Source organism: Thalassophryne amazonica, chromosome 2 (assembly GCF_902500255.1).
Source record: "Thalassophryne amazonica chromosome 2, fThaAma1.1, whole genome shotgun sequence".
Taxonomy (NCBI): Eukaryota; Metazoa; Chordata; class Actinopteri; order Batrachoidiformes; family Batrachoididae; genus Thalassophryne; species Thalassophryne amazonica.
This window is the reverse complement of record NC_047104.1, coordinates 104,340,064-104,358,865: the sequence shown is the minus strand read 5'-3', so window position 1 is coordinate 104,358,865 and position 18,802 is coordinate 104,340,064. Positions and strand designations below refer to the sequence as shown.

Genomic DNA, 18,802 nt, shown 5'->3' with positions numbered 1-18,802 from the left:
TAATATTTCTAATGTGGAGGTCAAAGGACAATGTAGGATCAAAAATTACCCCAAGGTTCCTCACTTTGTCAGTGTGATGTATGACACACAAGCCTAGGCTGAGCGTTAACTGGTCAAATTGATGCCGATGTCTCACTGGACCAAGAACCATCATTTCAGTCTTATCAGAGTTTAAACGTAGGAAGTTTCTAGACATCCAACTTCTCACTGATGCAAGGCAATCTTCTAAGGATTTTATGTGAATGATATTACCAGCAGTTATCGGCATGTATAACTGAGTATCAGTGAAAGGTAATCCCAAAATGCTGTAATATGTGCCCAAAGGGTGCTATATAAAGGGAGAAAAGCAGGGGGCCTAAGATGGACCGCTCGGGAACCCCAAATTTCATGTCACTAAGGTTAGAGGTAGTGTTTCTGTACAAAACACAGTGAGAACGACTGGTCAAGTATGACGTCAGCCATGCAAGGGCACTCTCAGTAATCTCAAAATGATTTTCCAGCCTATCAAGTAGAATATGATGATCCACGGTATCAAATGCAGCACTGAGATCTAACAGCATCAGAACTGTAGTGGTGTCTGAATCCATTGTAAGCAGAAGATCATTCATCACTTTAGTGAGAGCTTCTCTGTGGAATGATATTTTCTAAAAGCAGACTGCAGTGGCTCAAAGAGATTATTCTCAGTGAGATAGTCTACGAGCTGCCGTGACACCACTTTTTCCAGAATTTTAGAGCAAAATGATAGATTTGATATCAGCTGATAGTTTTTCAATACACTAGGGTCAAGATAAGGTTTCTTAAGTAATGGTTTAATCACTGTAGATTTGAAACATTTCGGAACAGATACAGAAGGTAAAGAAAGATTAATAATTTCCAGCACAATCGGCCCAAGAGTGGGCCACAGGTCCTTAAACAGTTTTGTTGGTATAGGAACAAATAAGCAGGTTGTGCTTGTTGTTGACGTTACATGTTTCGTCAGTATGCCGAGTGAGATACTATCAAATTCCATAAATCTAAGTAATACCTCAGTAATGGCACCCACCTCAATAGCAGGGTGTAGTAGCTGGGTTATGGCATGCTGGGATATGTTTAACCTAATGTCTTCTATTTTCTTCTCAAAGTAATCCAGGAAATCCTGTGCTGTAAAAGGAAACCGAACTACAGGTGGTTGTCCATGAATAAGTGTTGCCACCGTGTCGAACAAGAGCTTTTGAGTTATGCTTGTTTTTGTTGATCAAATCAGAGTAATAGGTCCGCTTTGTAGCCAGTAATTCATGCTTATAGTCTAAGATAGGATCACGCCACGCAAGGTGGAATACTTCTAATTTTGAACTATGCCATTTCCATTCTAGACCTCTTGCCTTATGCTTGAAGTCACACAGGTAATCACTGAACCAAGGCAACTGTGATTTGGGGGAGTGCGGTTTTAACACAGGTGGCACAATCATGTCGACTGTAGTTTTGAGCACTGAGTTTAAACTATCCACAAGACTGTCTACTGATTGGATATTTGCTTAATGTGAAGCTAAGACATCAGGCAGTCTAGCTTCGAGTTCATTCTTAGTTGAGGAATTGATGCATCGCCGTAGTGATATATAAGGTTGTTGTTCCACAACACGGCAGCGAAACTGGAAACTTAATAAGTGAGTGATCAGAGACCACTGATCTAAGAGGCATGACATCAATATTCGTGACAGCAATACAACGTGTGAGAACCAGATCCATGGTATTTCCACTAATGTGTGTCGAGTCCCGAATGCATTGCCGAAATCCTAATGCATCCGCAATTTCCATAAAAGTCTTGCAGAGGGGATCAGAATGCTTATTTATATGAACGTTAAATTCACCAATGATCAGATCATGATCTGCACTAGTTGACAAGTTAGAGATGAACACACCAAATTCATCTAAGAATTCAGAATATGGGCCAGGAGGCCTATATACAGTGACAAAGTAATACGGCTGATTTTTATTCTTCTGACCTTGGTAATGTGTAATATCCTGAGCAGAGCAGAGAATCGGATGCTCAAATGAGTTATATTTTGACCCCCAACAGCTAATAAGCTAAACCTAGATTTATAAATAAGAACAACACCCCTGCCTTGTTTCGCATCACGAGGGATGTGACTAAATGTATATGCTGGTGGTCAGGCCTCATTTAAGAGGAGGACAGCTGTAGGTTTAAGCCAAGTTTCACATAACCAATCATATCTAAGTGATGATCAATAATTAGATCATTAATCAACAATGATTTTGAGGACAGTGCTCTTATGTTAATGAGACCCAGACTAAGGACCTCAGTGGGGTTGTCATTTGAACTGTTTGGATTTAGGGATGGTTCCAGAGTAGCATATACAAAATGCCTAGAAGTAGGTTTAGGTTTGAGACATTCCATGCGAGACATTCCAAATGTTAAAGTTTGGAAGCACAGTTACAGACTGAGGTGAAAAATATTTATAAGAAGAAATATGTTCAGATCTCTTTGTGTGCTTTCACACCTGCCCTGTTTGGACTGTTCCACTCAGACTGTGGGAGTTTTTTTTTTTTTTTCTGATTGTTCAGTTTCTTTGGGGAGGTGTGAAGATGAATGAATGATGATTTATTGTCATTACACAAGTGCAACAAAATTATCTTCACACCTAATTACCTAAGACAAAATACAATTAATCCACAATTATTACTAGTTGAACGTAATAATGGTACACATCAGAATTAAAACAACTGTACATATACATTTGATTGTTTATGTGCGCTGAACTTGAAACAGTCCATCATCTGAATTGAGGCAAAGTGAGTGTAGGCCGCAGCAGAAATACAGCACAGCCAAGCTTGGGGGGTAGTGGGGGCTGCTGCAGCTACAGGTGCTGCGCAGCCTCCTGGAGGGGGAAGGAGGAGTGGCACGTGTGGAGGCCGGGGTGGGGTGAGAGTGCGTCCATGTGTGCAGGTGGTGCATATCAGCCATAGAGTCTGAAGTGGCCTTGATGACAACCGCAGTCTCTGTCCATGTGTGCGTAGAGTCTGTGGGGAGGGCATATGAGAAGCGGAGCCGTGTGCGTCACCAGGGCCGTTGAAATCTTCTGGAGAAAACACAAGATGGATTCAAGTTCTGGCATGTATTAAACAAGCTGACTATGGTCCACCTCAAAAGGTGTGACTCACTTCTGAATGGGGAGTATAACATGTGACCCCAGTTCAGAGAAGAGACCAGATGATTTAATTTGTTTGTTTGTTTTTTAACAATCAGCCCAGGAACAATAACAGGTGATTCAGTTCAGGGACAACAACAGGAATTCAGTCAAAACATGGAAGTCTTTCAAGGGAGGCAGTATAGAGTCATCCAAAATAAAGGCTATCATATCAATCAATCAGTCAAAAATGGCACACACACAAAAAAAAAAATTATCAACCAAGGTCTGTAACTGTTGTAGTTTGGCCCCTGTCTTTCACCTTCTGTTAGGGGTTATTGTGTTGTATCTGTGTTTTTTCTGTTTGTCATCTTTGTGATCTATCCCGTCAGTGTCTCTGTGTTGGTTGTCATTAAATTTCAGTTCTGTGTTCTCATGTCTGCCATTTTTGTAGTTTTCCTGGTTTTTGCACTTTAGCATCTTTGAGTTCCATGTTAGTTTTCTTACATGGTTATTTTGTGGTTGCTCTTTTAGTTTGATTATTACTGTGAGATGGTTTTGGTTCTACTCATCCCTATGAATTCTTTTGAGGTTCATGTCACAAAGTAACATGAACCTCACTGCACAGTTTCTGTGTGCGTGATGTAAGCGTGTCTTGTTTTCCGGCCTCCCCTATTATTCTTTGTCTCTGTGCGTAATATATTGTGAGTAATTGGATTATCTTTGTCACCCCCCATGTGTAGCCGTGTTTCTGTTTAAAAGTTTTGGCTTATTCCTTGACACCTCTATGAGTTTTGCCATTTTGTTACATCCCTTTGTTTAATCCAGTTTGTTTCTTGCCTTCCTCTGCTTGCGTTTTACTTTCTTGTTTTTGTTTGACTCCTGTGGAACCCTTGTCAGGTCACTCTGTTTATTGGACTTTACTCTAGTGTGGTTTTGGACAATAAACCACCTTTGTTTCACCTTACCTCCCATTTCTGCATTCTTAGATTCACTCAGAAACTGCTCACGCAACAGTAACAGGAAATGCCTGAAACACATGAAAAATGCTTAACAATTGAAAAAAAACAATGTACAAGAGCAAAACACTAGTATACTATGACAGCAAATGACAGTTTGAGTGAGCTGTGGAAATTACTAATTGAACATGAGGCAGGCATAAAGAGAACACAAGCAGGAGCCAGAGACCAGATAGAGAGAGGACAAAGGATGTGAACTCTAAATCATGGGACTGATTGCCACCTGTGGCCTTTCTGTGTGGAGTATGCATGTTTGGGTTCCCTCCGTGTGCTCTGGCTTTCTCACACATCCATCCTATATGTGGCTCTGCGACAGACTGCTGTCCTGTCCAGGGTGTACCCCACATCACGCCCTATGACTGCTGGGATAGGCTCCAGCCCCCCCCAAATGTGTCAGTGACTATTAACAATGATGGAGAATTAGCCAGATAGCTTGGAGAATAATACTAAGGACAGAATAACATGGAGATCAAACACCAAAACATGACTTGTTCAGACTAAAACTGACAGCTCCCATAATAGCACCAAAGTTTAACAGACTCCCAAAACTGCTGCTCTCACATGTAACATGGAACATCAATATATCACACACAAGTGGCAACCTCTCCTCAAACAAAATGAGGCACACCCTTGACTGGCTACTTGAGGCTGGCTGCAAAAAGGACCATGTTCCTATACGAGGTCTGTCCAAAAAGTATGATCGACTTTGTAGTAATATCATCTGACTTTCAGCCACGTGTCTCGGACACTCGAGTGAAGAGAGGGGTTGAGCTCTCGACCGATCACCACCTGGTGATGAGTTGGATCCGCTGGGTGGGGAGGAAGCCGGTCAGACCTGGCAGGCCCAAACGTATCGTGAGGGTCTGCTGGGAACGACTGGCGGAACCCTCTGTCAGCGAGGTCTTCAACTCCCACCTCCGGGAGAGCTTCTCCCAGATCCCGGGGGAGGTTGGAGACATGGAGTCCAAGTGGACCATGTTCTCCACCTCCATTGTCAATGCGGCCGCTCATAGCTGTGGTCACAAGGTCTCTGGTGCCTGTTGCAGCAGCAATCCCCGAATCCGGTGGTGGACGCCAGAAGTAAGGGATGCCGTCAAGCTGAAGAAGGAGTCCTACTTGTCTTTGTTGGTAGGTGGGACCCCGGAGGCAGCTGAGAGGTACCGGCAGGCCAAGCGTGCAGCAGCCCGTGCGGTTGCAGAAGCAAAAACTCGGGTCTGGGAGGAGTTCGGGGAGGCCATGGAGGAAGAAATTCTGGCAAACCATCCGACACCTCAGGAGGCGGAAGCAGCTCTCCACCAGCATTGTCTACGATGCGGATGGGGAGCTGTTGGCCCTGACTGGGGATGTTATTGGGCGGTGGAAGGAATACTTCGAGGATCTCAATCCCATCGTCACGTCTTCCGAAGAGGAAGCAGAGACTTTGGACTCAGAGGCGGACTCATCCATTACCTAGGCCGAAGTCACCGAGGTGGTTAGAAAGCTCCTCGGTGGCAAGGCTCCTGGGGTGAATGAAATCTGTCCTGAGTACCTTAAGTCTCTGGATGTCGTGGGACTGTCTTGGCTGACACACCTCTGCAACATTGCGTGGCGGTCGGGGACAGTGTCTCTGGATTGGCAGACTGGAGTGGTGGTCCCTCTGTTTAAGAAGTGGGACTGGAGGGTGTGTTCCAACTACAGGGGGATCACACTCCTCAGCCTCCCCGGTAAGGTCTATTCCAGAGTACTGGAGAGGAGAATTCGACTGATAGTCGAACCTCGGATTCAGGAGGAGCAGTGTGTTTTTCGTCCTGGTCGCGACACACTGGACCAGCTCTACATGCTCCATCGGGTGCTCGAGGGTCCATGGGAGTTCACCCAACCAGTCCACATGTGCTTTGTGGATCTGGAGAAGGTGTTCAACCGTGTCCCTTGGGGCACCCTGTGGCAGGTGCTCCGGGAGTATGGGGTCCGGGATCCTTTGCTAAGGGCTATCTGGTCCTTGTATGACCGCAGCAGGAGCATGGTTCGCATTGCCGGTAGTAAGTCAAACCTGTTTCCAGTGCACGTTGGCCTCCGCCAGGGCTGATCTTTGTCACCGGTTCTATTCATTATCTTCATGGACAGAATTTCTAGGCGCAGCCAGGGTGTAGAGGGGGTCGGGGAACCACAGAATCTCGTCTCTGCTGTTTTCAGACAATGTGGTTCTGTTGGCTTCGTCAAATCAGGACCTTCAGCATGCACTGGGGCGGTTTGCAGTTGAGTGTGAAGCTTCCGGGATGAAAATCAGCACCTCCAAATCCGAGGCCATGGTTCTCAACCGGAAAAAGGTGCTTTGCCCTCTTCAGGTCGGTGGAGTTTCCTTGCCTCAAGTGGAGGAGTTTAAGTATCTCGGGGTCTTGTTCATGAGTGAGGGACAGATGGAGCGTGAGATCGACAGATGGATCGGTGCAGCATCTTCAGTGATGCGGTCACTGTATCGGACTGTTGTGGTGAAGAGAGAGCTGAGTAGGGGGGCAAAGCTCTCGATTTACCGATCGATCTACGTTCCGATCCTCACCTATGGTCATGAGATTTGGCTCATGACCGAAAGAACGAGATCGCGAGTACAAGCAGCCGAGATGAGTTTCCTCCGCAGGGTGGCTGGGCGCTCCCTTAGAGATAGCGTGAGGAGCTCGGTCACTCGGGAGGAGCTCAGAGTCGAGCCGCTGCTCCTCCATGTCGAAAAGAGCCAGTTAAGGTGCCCCCTGGACGCCTTGCTGGAGAGGTGTTCCGGGCACGTCCCATCAGGAGGAGGCCCCGGGGAAGACCTAGGACACGCTGGAGGGACTACGTCTCTCGGCTGGCTTGGGAACGCCTTGGGGTTCCCCCAGAGGAGCTGAGGGAGGTGTGTGTGGATCTGGGCGGCTTTGCTTGAGCTGCTGCCCCCGTAACCCGACTCCAGATAAGCGCAAGAATATGGATGGATGGATGGATGGATGGATGGATGGATGGATGGATGGATGGATGGATGGATGGATGGATGGATGGATGGATGGATGGATGGATGGATGGATGGATGGATGGATGTTTTTAATGTCCACACCAAAGCCACACCTTATTAAATCCATGGTCTAATCCCCAAAAATATGATTTAGTAAACATCGAAACCAAGGTTAGCTTGTTCAGTGAGTCGGACTTGGAGACTGTTCATGCTTCATTCATCCCACCCAGATCATAATGAATTTTGCCCATATTTCACCTCTTTACCCATTTATGAGTTGGTTGTGATGAAGGCAGAGTAAGCATAACATGGGACCCCCCGAGCAGGCCTTCAAAATGGCTCTTCCAGGTCTCCATGGAAAATCCATGGGTAACATTATGCAAGGTCTGTCCAGTATATATGCAGTCTTATAGCTAAGCACTCTCTCCCTTCAGGACATGTCCCTGCCTGTCTACCATAAGCTGTGCAGGTGTATTTTACACAGATATCCTCATTAGTTGAATGTTGATGATTCTGCAAAGGTCCAGAAATCTTAAACAGCCTAATATTTGCTTAAAGATTGGCCATTTCTACATAAGCATCCACAGAACTGTGGGATTTTGTGAATGATTAACATGAAACCTTTTAAAAGGTAGATTTGCGCAAAAAAAAAAAAAAATTAAAAAAAATTGCACAATATGGCCCTTTTTAACATGCACTTTAATGCTACATTGCAGACTACTTCAATCTGACTTTTTTTTTTAGAGTGAAACTCTAAAAGTCAAACAAAACATCAATGAAATGCAACAAAAGCCTTTAAGATACTTTGTGTAGGTTTTAGCGTTGTCTCGTGGTGAGGTTGCAGATTGCATTGAATCACAAGTTTGGATTTTGTTTCCCTTCCATTTATGTTTCTTTGGTGATGAGGATTCATGCTCCTGTGCCCTTTCTCATGAAAGGCATGAATGGCATATATATGAGCCCCCATTTCACAAATATGAGGTTTCTCAAACTTGTTAGCTTGCACTAGCAACCAGTAGACAGTGTATAGATTAGATTAGATTACATAGAACTTTACTGATTCCTTGGGAAGACTTCCTCTGGAAAATTGAGGTTCCAGCAGCATTGTATAGCAGCACACAGGGTAAGAAGCACACAGAGTATCTAAAGTGAAAAACAGTATGCAAATATAAATATAAATACAAATACACAATATAAATGCTACACATACTGATCAATACCGGTTTACTGGCTACTACTGTTCCTCTCCTTCCCATCCTCTATCTTCCTGTTCCTCCTCCTCCCCTTGAGTGAGGAGTTGTACAGTCTGATGGCCTGAGGGACAAAGGAGTTTTCAGTCTGTTGGTCCTGCACTTGGGAAGGAGCAGTCTGTGGCTGAAGAGGCTGTTCTGATTGCTGATGATGGTCTGCAGAGGGTGACTGGCATCATCCAAAATGTCCAGCAGTTTGTCTCGTGTTCTCTTCTCTGCCACCGTCATCAGAGATGCCAACCACGGAGTCAGCCCACCTGATCAGTTTGTCCAGCCTGGATTTGTCCTTATCTTCTTTCTTTCTTCCATCATCTAGCCACACTGCAAAATGTGAAAGGTGGAGTATGTACTGTATGTCCAATTTGGGCTCCTGTATCAACATAGCAGCTAGAGGTGGGCGGATCAATCCTAATATCGATAATATCGATACCAATGCTGGTATTGATATTGAACGATCATCGTGTAAAATGATCAATACTCAAGCTTTTTTCTCTCCCGCACTCACTGACTGCTGTGCACGCAGATTCATCAAAGTCTACTCTCTGTCTGTAAGAGCAGCGCTGCACTGTGTCACACAACACGGAGCGGCGCACCCTTGTCAGCACTCTACCTCAGGAGATTTTGTTTTAAGTTGTGTTGAGTGATATTTTTTAAGCAAAAATGTTGAATATGATAATAAAGTATTTTGTTGTCATGTACAATGTTTGGCGAAATTCTATCTTAGGTCTTTTAGATCCTTTGGATCTATGAAGCTTACATATGTAAAAGTATTGGTATCGGTAACGATATCGGCGATACTGGGCCTGTATTTAGTTGGTATCGGATCAATACCAAAATTCCTGGTATCGCCCACCTCTAATGGCGGCCTCGATGAGGGGACACACCCCCATGTGGATATGAAGGCTTCATCGTAAGCTTCTGAAAACACATTGATTCATTGCTGCAGGTAATTAAACACTAACAAACTGAAGGTTCTGAATGCTTTATTCAGTTTGTACTCATCAAAACCCCTAAATTACACACACTGTCGCTTTAAATCTGACACCCAGTTCCATGCAAACAAGTTCTGCTTTCACAATGAATTTTCCAAAGCTATGCCACGTTAATTCTTTATGACCACCTGTGCATGATATCTGAATGATGGTGTGTGGGAGCAGTTTTAATGATACATCAAATAAGCCTCATCTCACAGGGAGCATGGCAGCTGATTTCGAAGCGAGATGACTGAACTGCCCACACTAGGTCATTCCTACAAAACTGCTAACAATAGATTTCCTCCAGACAGGAGATTGGGGTTTTTTTTGTTTTGTTTTGTTTTTTTTCCTATCAAAGATGTGGTTCCTGTCTCAGTATGTCACCCTCATCTTTCTTTAATTGAAAGCTTCATCCAACACATGTACTCCAACGTTCAGAATTGTAAGTACAGTGAATCAGCAGCGCCAGCGAGTGAGGCGGCAGAGGACTGCACGAGAAGACCTCATTAAAACTGTGACACACACAGACATGCTTGTACAGACTCAAGATAATTTGTGAGTAAATCCAAGCCTCCTGTTCGACATCGTATTTCTAATTGCCTCTGAAAACATGCACATTTGCGCACTTTAACATGGCTGCACATACATGACATATAAGATCTGCTCATACAGTCCAACCTGAAAAATATATGAGATCTTTGTCGCTCAAATGGCTGCAGGTTTCCTAAGTGCTGTCAGAGGAGGGATGAGGCCAACATGCATTATGGAATACAGCACCTTGCTAAGCACCTTGGCTCTCCTCTGCAGTGCAGAACCATCTAATGGAGTTGAAGACGTGGTGATTTCTGCTGCAGCCTAAGATTCTACAATAATATCTAACACTAATTAACCTCTGAGGCATTGCATGGGCTTTCTGCGCTGTCTGCGGCTGCTAATTCTTTCCATCCGGGGTGTGGAAAAGTATTTATGGGAGTTTACCTGATTAGGCCAAGACACAAGATCTTTAAAGGGAACTACTTGTTCTCCTCAAATCAGAGATCCGTCCTTCTTGCACAGCAGTGTGGGGGATCCGCTAACAAAGCCCCATTGTTTGCTGATGTGACTGGTTTGACAGGACATCTAAAATTGGTGCCAGTTGCATGAAAGAAATTCCTTTATTTAACTGAGGTTTAAAGCAACAAGGTGTAGGATTTAATCCTAATAGATTATAGCAGTCATAACCTTTGGCTGATTAGTGTATAATTAACTGCAAGAATGTACACTGAAAAAAATGTGGAATGGTATTTACTTGATAAACCTAGGCAAGTTTTTCCACTCAGAAATTCCAAATAAAATTTACATGTGTTCTTTGGCAAATTGTAACCTCTTCTGCACATGTCTTTTATTTAAAAGAGGGACTTTACAGGGGATTCTTGCAAATAAATTAGCTTCACACAGGCATCTTCAAACTGTCACAGCACTTACAGGTAACTCCAGACTGTCTTTGATCATCCTGGAGCTGATCAATGGGTGATCCTTTGCCATTCTGGTTATTCCTCTATCCATGTTGATGGTTGTTTTCTGTTTTCTTCCACGCATCTCTGTTTTTTTGTTTTGTTTTGTTTTGTCCATTTTAAAGCATTGGAGATCATTGTAGATGAACAGCCTATAATTTTTTGCACCTGCGTATACGTTTTCCCCTCTCCAATCAACTTTTTAATTAAACTACGTTGTTCTTCTGAACAATGTCTTGAACGTCCCATTTTCCTCAGGCTTTCAAAGAGAAAAGCATGTTCAACAGGTGCTGGCTTCATCCTTAAATAGGGGACACCTGATTCACACCTGTTTGTTCCACAAAACTGACAAACTCACTGACTGAATGCCACACTACTATTATTGTGAACACCCCCTTTTCTACTTTTTTTACTAATAGCCCAATTTCATAGCCTTAAGAGTGTGCATATCATGAATGCTTGGACTTGAATTGACTGAATCTACTGGTACCTTGTTTCCCATGTAACAAAAAGAAATATACTCAAAACCTGGATTAATCTTTTTAGTCACATAGTACTACTATTATTCTGAACACTACTGTGTATATATATATATATATATATATATATATATATATATATATATACGAGGTCTGTTAGAAAAGTATCCGACCTTTTTATTTTTTTTCAAAAACCATATGGATTTGAATCCCGTGTGATTGCATCAGCCAAGCTTGAACCTTCGTGTGCATGCGTGAGTTTTTTCACGCCTGTCGGTTGCATCATTCGCCTGTGAGCAGGCTTTGTGTGAGCAGAGGTCCACCCTCTCGTCGGATTTTTATTGCGAATAAATGTCTGAACGATTTGGAGCTTTGCTGCATCAATTTTTTCCAGAAACTGTGAGAGACCTCCAGGTGAAAATTAAAATGGCTTTGAGGGACAATTTTATGGGGATTACACAGATTAAGGAGTGCTCCAGCTGGTTTAAAGACCGCCCACAGCTGCTGAGAGTGCGCCGCGCTCCGAGCGCTGATCGACAGGCTGAAACAACCAGATCATTTCCAACGTGAAGACTTTGTTGATCCGGGACGTCGTCTGACTTACACAAAAATGGCAGGAGACGTGGACATCAGTACTTTTTCGGCACATTCTACTTTTACAGGAGTTTTTTTCATGGAAAGAAAAGCAGACGGATGCGCCACCGTGCCGCTCATGGTGCAGCACAAAACCACCTCCGTGTTGGTCTCACAGGACGGCTTTCAGACGGCTGTCGGTGGGTTTTCAGTCATGTGACTAACCGAGAAATTGTGGATGAGCCTGGACATCCAGAACATGTCCTGTGAGGCTTCATCACGGCGTTGCTTTGCGCCATGCGGCACCGCCGCAACCTGTGGAATTCCTCCGCTCCTCTTTCCATGACAAAAACTCCTGTAACAGTGGAATGTGCCGTTCATTTCCAAACTGGACGCTGTGTTTTATCCGGGACGTCCTCTGACTAGCACAGGAATTGCGGAAGACGTGGACATCAGCACTTTTTCGGCACATTGAGACAGACGTGTGGAAGAATTCCGTGCATCGCGGTGGAGCCGCATGGCGCAAAGCAACGCCGTGATGAAGCCTCACAGGACATGTTCTGGCATGTCCAGGCTCATCCACAATTTCTCGGTTAGTCACACGACTGAAAACCCACCAACAGCCGTCTGAAAGCCACCTCAAAGCTGTCCTGTGAGACCAACACGGAGGTGGTTTTGTGCCGCGCCATGAGCGGCACGGTGGCGCATCTGTCCGCTTTTCTTTCGATGAAAAAAACTCCTGTAAAAGTAGAATGTGCCGAAAAAGTACTGATGTCCACGTCTCCTTCCATTTTTGTGTAAGTCAGACGACGTCCCGGATCAACAAAGCCTTCACTTTGGAAATGATCTGGTTGTTTCAGCCTGTCGATCGGTGCTCGGAGTGCGCCGCGCTTTCAGCAGCTGTGGGCGGTCTTTAAACCGGCTGGAGCACTCCTTAATCTGTGCAATCCCCATAAAATCGTCCCTCAAAGCCATTTTAATTTTCCGAATGGTTACCACCTGGAGGTCTCTCACAGTTTCTGGAAAAAATTGATGCAGCAAAGCTCCAAATCGTTCAGACATTTATTCGCAATAAAAATCCGATGAGAGGGGTGGGCCACTGCTCACACAAAGCCTGCTCACAGGTGAATGACGCAACCGACAGGCGTGAAAAAACTCATGCATGTGCACAAAGGTTCAAGCTTGGCTGATGCAATCACACGTGATTCAAATCCATATGGTTTTTGAAAAAAATAAAAAGGTCGGATACTTTTCTAACAGACCTTGTGTGTGTGTGTGTGTGTGTATATATATATATATATATATATATATATATATATATATATATATATATATATATATATATATATATATATATATATCATAAATCCACATCATCATGAAGGGAAACAAAATCATGGCTGTCAACAGCATAATCACTCAATGAACATTTATTTACATAGCCCTTTACAGCAGTCTGACAGCATACCTTTACAGTAAAATCAAGGAATAAAACTTCAACAGAATAAAAACAAGCATACTATAGAATTGAAAGGAAAACATAAAAGCAAAACATGTAACAATGCCCCTAGGTAGTAAAAATCAACAGGTAACATTCCACAGTTTAGGGAAAAAGCACAATGACCCCAAACTTTATATTTTAACCTCAGAACATCTAAATAAAGTTGAACAGATGACTGCAATGCCCTACTGTAAGTGCAGAGAGTTCAGTTTTGCTGCAAGTAAGATGGTGCAATGCCATTAATGGCTTTAAAAACAAACATTAAAATCTTAAAATCAATTCTAAAACAAACTGGATGCCAGTGGAGTGAGTAAAGTACAGGGGTAATGTGCTCACATCTGGAAGTGTCTGTTAAAATACGAGCAGTACAGTGTAATGTGCAACCACACCACTAGATGGCAATAATTCCTACACACTGTAGCTTTAATATGTTTGACATTCACCTATATGAAGTGCATGCCATTCCAATTACACTTGTATCAGCTCTGTGGACATTCCATGTATCATAGATATGTATCTCTGTAGACAAACCAAAGGCTACAAAATAACCAATATCATAGATAACTGAAATTATCTAAAACGTTGTTGCAGCTGATTAGATGCAGAGATCAGTGACAGTCTAATTCCAAATGCAGCAGAGGGTGAGCAATGATATTTGTTTCTTTCCAACAAACATATTTAATCATATTAATATGTCTTGCTGGCTTTGGTGAGATCTAGACCTGTCCTGATAAGACCAAGGTCATCTGTTAGAAGTGTCTGCATTGGAAATGAGTGCAAGCTCCCAGCAGACTCAGCAAGAAGGCGAGAGAGACGAGTTAATAGTCACCAGTCTGGTTTTCAAGTCTGTCTGCAGCCGAAGTTCAGCCCAAGAGTGTTAACGAGAGCGACTGAGACAGAGGACAGAAAGGAGGAGACACAACAACAGGGAGTGTTTACGTGGTTCATTTTGGCACGTCACCTGATTCTACCCTCTAATCATCACCCAAACATGTCCTGTCTGTGGAGTTCATGAGATGCTGGCATTACGTGGCACACTGCAGGATGGATCCGCACTCGTCGATGTTAGTTAAGTGAATTTTCCCATGTGCCACTTTAGGTGGCCTTGAGAAGCCGTCTCGCCTACAGCTTGTGTCAGTCACAGCTGGCAATGACGAATTATTAAGGTGGATTTGACATGAAATGTTGGACGTAGTCCCTCTCTACCTTTTCTCCACCCATTAGTCTCTGAGAGGAGTACTTGACAGGGAGTGCCTTCAGCCAGCATCAGCTCAGGCTGCACAGCGCTCTCCTCCCCCGCAGATGCACCTTGGGCCCACAGTGGTCTCCTCCTCTTCTTTGTTCAGTGCATCTGTTCAGCATCAGATGACAGCACTGATTAGCCTCACCCGGGGTCTTAATAAGACAACCGGGCTGCAGAAAGGAAGGTGCACAAACACACCGTGTCATCCACTTTTAATCACACCATTCGCAGCCTTGATGTGCAGCTACGCCTTTACCCTTAACCTAACAACGAAGCCGTCCTGAACCCGAGTACGAGGGGAGATGTCCCTATCTATCTGTGTATAGTCCAGCGTTCCCGCTGTCACTGTCTCCTGTAGTCCACACTGCACTGCACGAATCCTAATTTATTTCATCACATCTGTAAAACTCAAAATTATGCCTAAGTGTACACTTCGCTGCCCAAAACTCACAGCGATTTCATTACTTTATAGAACTGTTTGAAACTACATTAAATAATCCTTCCCATTTATTACAGACTGAGTAAAGTACCATCAATTCAAAGGTAATCAAACGGCGACACAAATTTGTGCTTCACCTCTGAACAGCAACACAATGGAGCTGAACTGAAACAACCAAGATGTGCTTCGTACTGTCTACTTTCAGTTTTGTACAGGCTGAACAAAACAATCACATTAACTGTAGGAATTACAACCATTTTCATAGATGGTCCCTATGTTTTCAGAGGCCATAAGTAATTGGACAAACTAAATGAAGGGATTATTGTGAACAGAAATCATAATCTTTTTTACACTTTTCTTTCCACAAGACAGCTAATGGATACATGAATATTCACTGAATATATCTTGGACTTCATTTACATTTGGTGTCCCCTATGTAAGGATGAAGCCACCACCTGTTGAACATGCTTTTCTCTTTGATAGCATGAGGAAAATGGGACGTCCAAGACATTGTTCAGAAGAACAGCGTAGTTTGAGTAAAAAGTTGATTGGAGAGGGGAAAACGTATACGCAGGTGCAATAAATTATAGGCTGTTCATCTACAATGATCTCCAATGCTTTAAAATGGACAAAAAAAAAAAAACAGAGATGCGTGGAAGAAAATGGAAAACAACCATCAAAATGGATAGAATAATAACCACAATGGCAAAGGCTCACCCATTGATCAGCTCCAAAATGATCAAAGACAGTCTGGAGTTACGTGTAAGTGCTGTGACAGTTAGAAGACGCCTGCGTGAAGCTAATTTATTTGCAAGAATCCCCGCAAAGTCCCTCTGTTAAATAAAAGACATGTGCAGAAGAGGTTACAATTTGCCAAAGAACACATCAACTGGCCTAAAGAGAAATGGAGGAATATTTTGTGGACTGATAAGAGTAAAACTGTTCTTTTTGGGTCCAAGGGCTGCAGACAGTTTGTGAGATGACCCACAAACTCTGAATTCAAGCCACAGTTCACAGTGAAGACAGTGAAGCATGGTGGTGCAAGCATCATGATATGGGCATGTTTCTCCTACTATGGCGCTGGGCCTATATATCGCATACCAGGTATCATGGATCAGTTTGGATATGTCAAAATACTTGAAGAGGTCATGTTGCGTTATGCTGAAGAGGACATGCCCTTGAAATGGGTGTTTCAACAAGACAATGACCCCAAGCACACCAGTAACCGAGCAAAATCATGGTTCCAAACCAACAAAATGAATGCCTCGCAGATGTGAAGAAATCACGAAAAACTGTGGTTATACAACTAAATACTAGTTTAGTGATTAACAGAATTGCTAAAAAAGCAGTTTGAACATAATAGTTTTGAGATTGTAGTGTCAACAAGCAGATGCTACTATTATTGTGAACACCCCCTTTTCTACTTTTTTTTACTAATAGCCCAATTTCATAGCCTTAAGAGTGTGCATATCATAAATGCTTGGTCTTGTTGGATTTGTGAGAATCTACTGGTACCTTGTTTCCCATGTAACAATAACAAATATACTCAAAACTTGGATTAATCTTTTTAGTCACATAGCACTACTATTATTCTGAACACTACTGTATGTGCAGTGACGGCAGGGCGGACGGGGGACCGTTCAGTCAGTGACTCTGTCTGGTCAATGCAAGTGGTTTTAAATCAAATCAAATCAAATCAACTTTATTTATAAGGCACTTTAAAAAAAAACAGCTGCAGCTGAAACAAAGTGCTGTACACAAGGGGACATATAAAAGGTAACAAACCACAAAGTACAAATTAAAAAAACAAGCCCCCCCCCCCCAAGAAAAAAGAACTAAAACAAGTAAAATCAGTTAAAACAACCAAAATAGATCAAGATCTCATTCTGGGTTAAAAGCCAGTGCATAAACGTGACCGGTCCCCTTTAAAAATCAGTCCCCCCTGCTTTGACTGTGTATCCACCCTTTTCAGGTTTTAAATCCCGCAAAACTTCGGAGAGGTCGCCGCGCTGTGAGATCTCAGTAATATTGTGAACTGCATTGAGACGCTCTGATCAGGCTGCACTTTAACCGCTGCACACAGACAACACCATTAACATCGCAACATAAAACTATTTTTATATTGTGCCTTAAACTCTCATGAATATATTCTCTAGGTTTTTAGATGTTATTGTGTTTGTTTTATGGAAACATGCGAGAATCACAGGCTGTCTCTCCATTATTTTCAATGGGAGCTGCTGTGAGCTACGCTCGCTTCCTGATCATGTCGTTCTGGGGGAAAGTGAAGTTTGCTCTTTAACGTCTTGATTATTGTTCTTTACCACACTGTTTGTCCTCTTTGTTCCAGACTAATATATATAATGTGTCTGAAATTCGGTTTGTGTTTATTAAATTCCACACAGATTAAATGTAGCAGACGGATTATTTGTTATAATTGTTTTTGCAAGTTTTCAGGGTATCATGCAGCAGTCTCTTATTAACGTGATGAAAAGCATTAAAAATTAAATTTTTGTAGTATAATATTCATTTACAATTGTCATCATGTGGACTCTCTATGTTGTTTGACTGCAGCGACTCTCTGGCATGCAAGGGATTATAGGATACATGAAAACCCTGGATGCATCATTTCTGAGCGTCAGCAGCAATCACCGCTGGACTGATAGTATTGCACACCGGGCATTTGCCCGCTGGCCTGATGGCCTACTGGCCTGCAGATTTTTTTTTTTTTTTTTTTTTTACGAAGTAAAGCGAGCTGTGAGCTTTTCATCCACGTTTTTGTTTTTTTTTTGTAGCAGCTACGACTCGTCGTCACCTCTTAAAGCGTGGTGATAACAGCACACCTGCACTGAGCTTTACAAAGACATTTTTATGCTTTTTTCCTCCTTTATTTAGAGCTGAGCTGAGCCGCTCCGTATCTGCACATTAAAACAGCTGATCCTCCGCGACGTATCAACAACTAACACTATTTTCCACTCAAATGCACCTAAACTCTCTTTCTGGGGAGCGCATGATGTGAAAACGCAATAAAACTTTCTGACCTGTAAATCTGGTCATGTTTTCTGCATAAATAAATGTTATCCATTCTTTGTGCTCAAACGCCAAAGCAGGGGCGAATCCAGATGGAATGGGGGTGTGGGGCAAGGATGTCCCCCCTCACAACACCCCTAGATTAAAGGTCCAGTTTTGAAGGCTTTTTTTAGTACAACTACTAATACTACTTAAAATAATAATAATTTTGACAAGTAAAACGTTTAGAGAAAATTTAAATGTTAGAAAAATGTTAGAAAGAATTTAATAGTTACATTTATTAACAATGTAGGTTAGAAATTACAAGTTTTACTGTTACAGTGCTGTCAACAGTTAAACATGAGGTCAAGAAAGAGGTCTTTATTTTACTTTTTATAAAACAAGTATATATTTTCATTCAAGTCAAGAAAGGGTGACTATAAAGTGAGGCGGGGACCACTACGGCCATGACGGTAAGTGAAGGTTAACTTCAGCTATTAATTGATGAACAGCAACCTAACTTGTTCATAAATCAGACATCTGTGTGTGAGAGAGACATTCTGATCTTTTGGTCCGAAGTAAAGTGCTGTCTAACTGGGTCACTCAGATATGAATTAAGGTTGGATATTATTTTCGTTCGTGCTAACTCTGCCAGTCACGTAACCTAGCCTAGCAATGTAACCTGTGCAAATGGCATGCATGGCTAGCTACCATGCTGTCGCCGCCAGGTTGTTTCTTTAT

General features: G+C 42.9%; 1 protein-coding gene across 1 annotated transcript in view; it reads right to left on the bottom strand.

Moving 5' to 3' along the window:
* The window catches only part of lmo1 (LIM domain only 1), a 553,232-nt gene that overhangs the window by 486,982 nt on the left and 47,448 nt on the right, over positions 1-18,802 (bottom strand). The gene's annotated exons all lie outside the window — the stretch shown is intronic.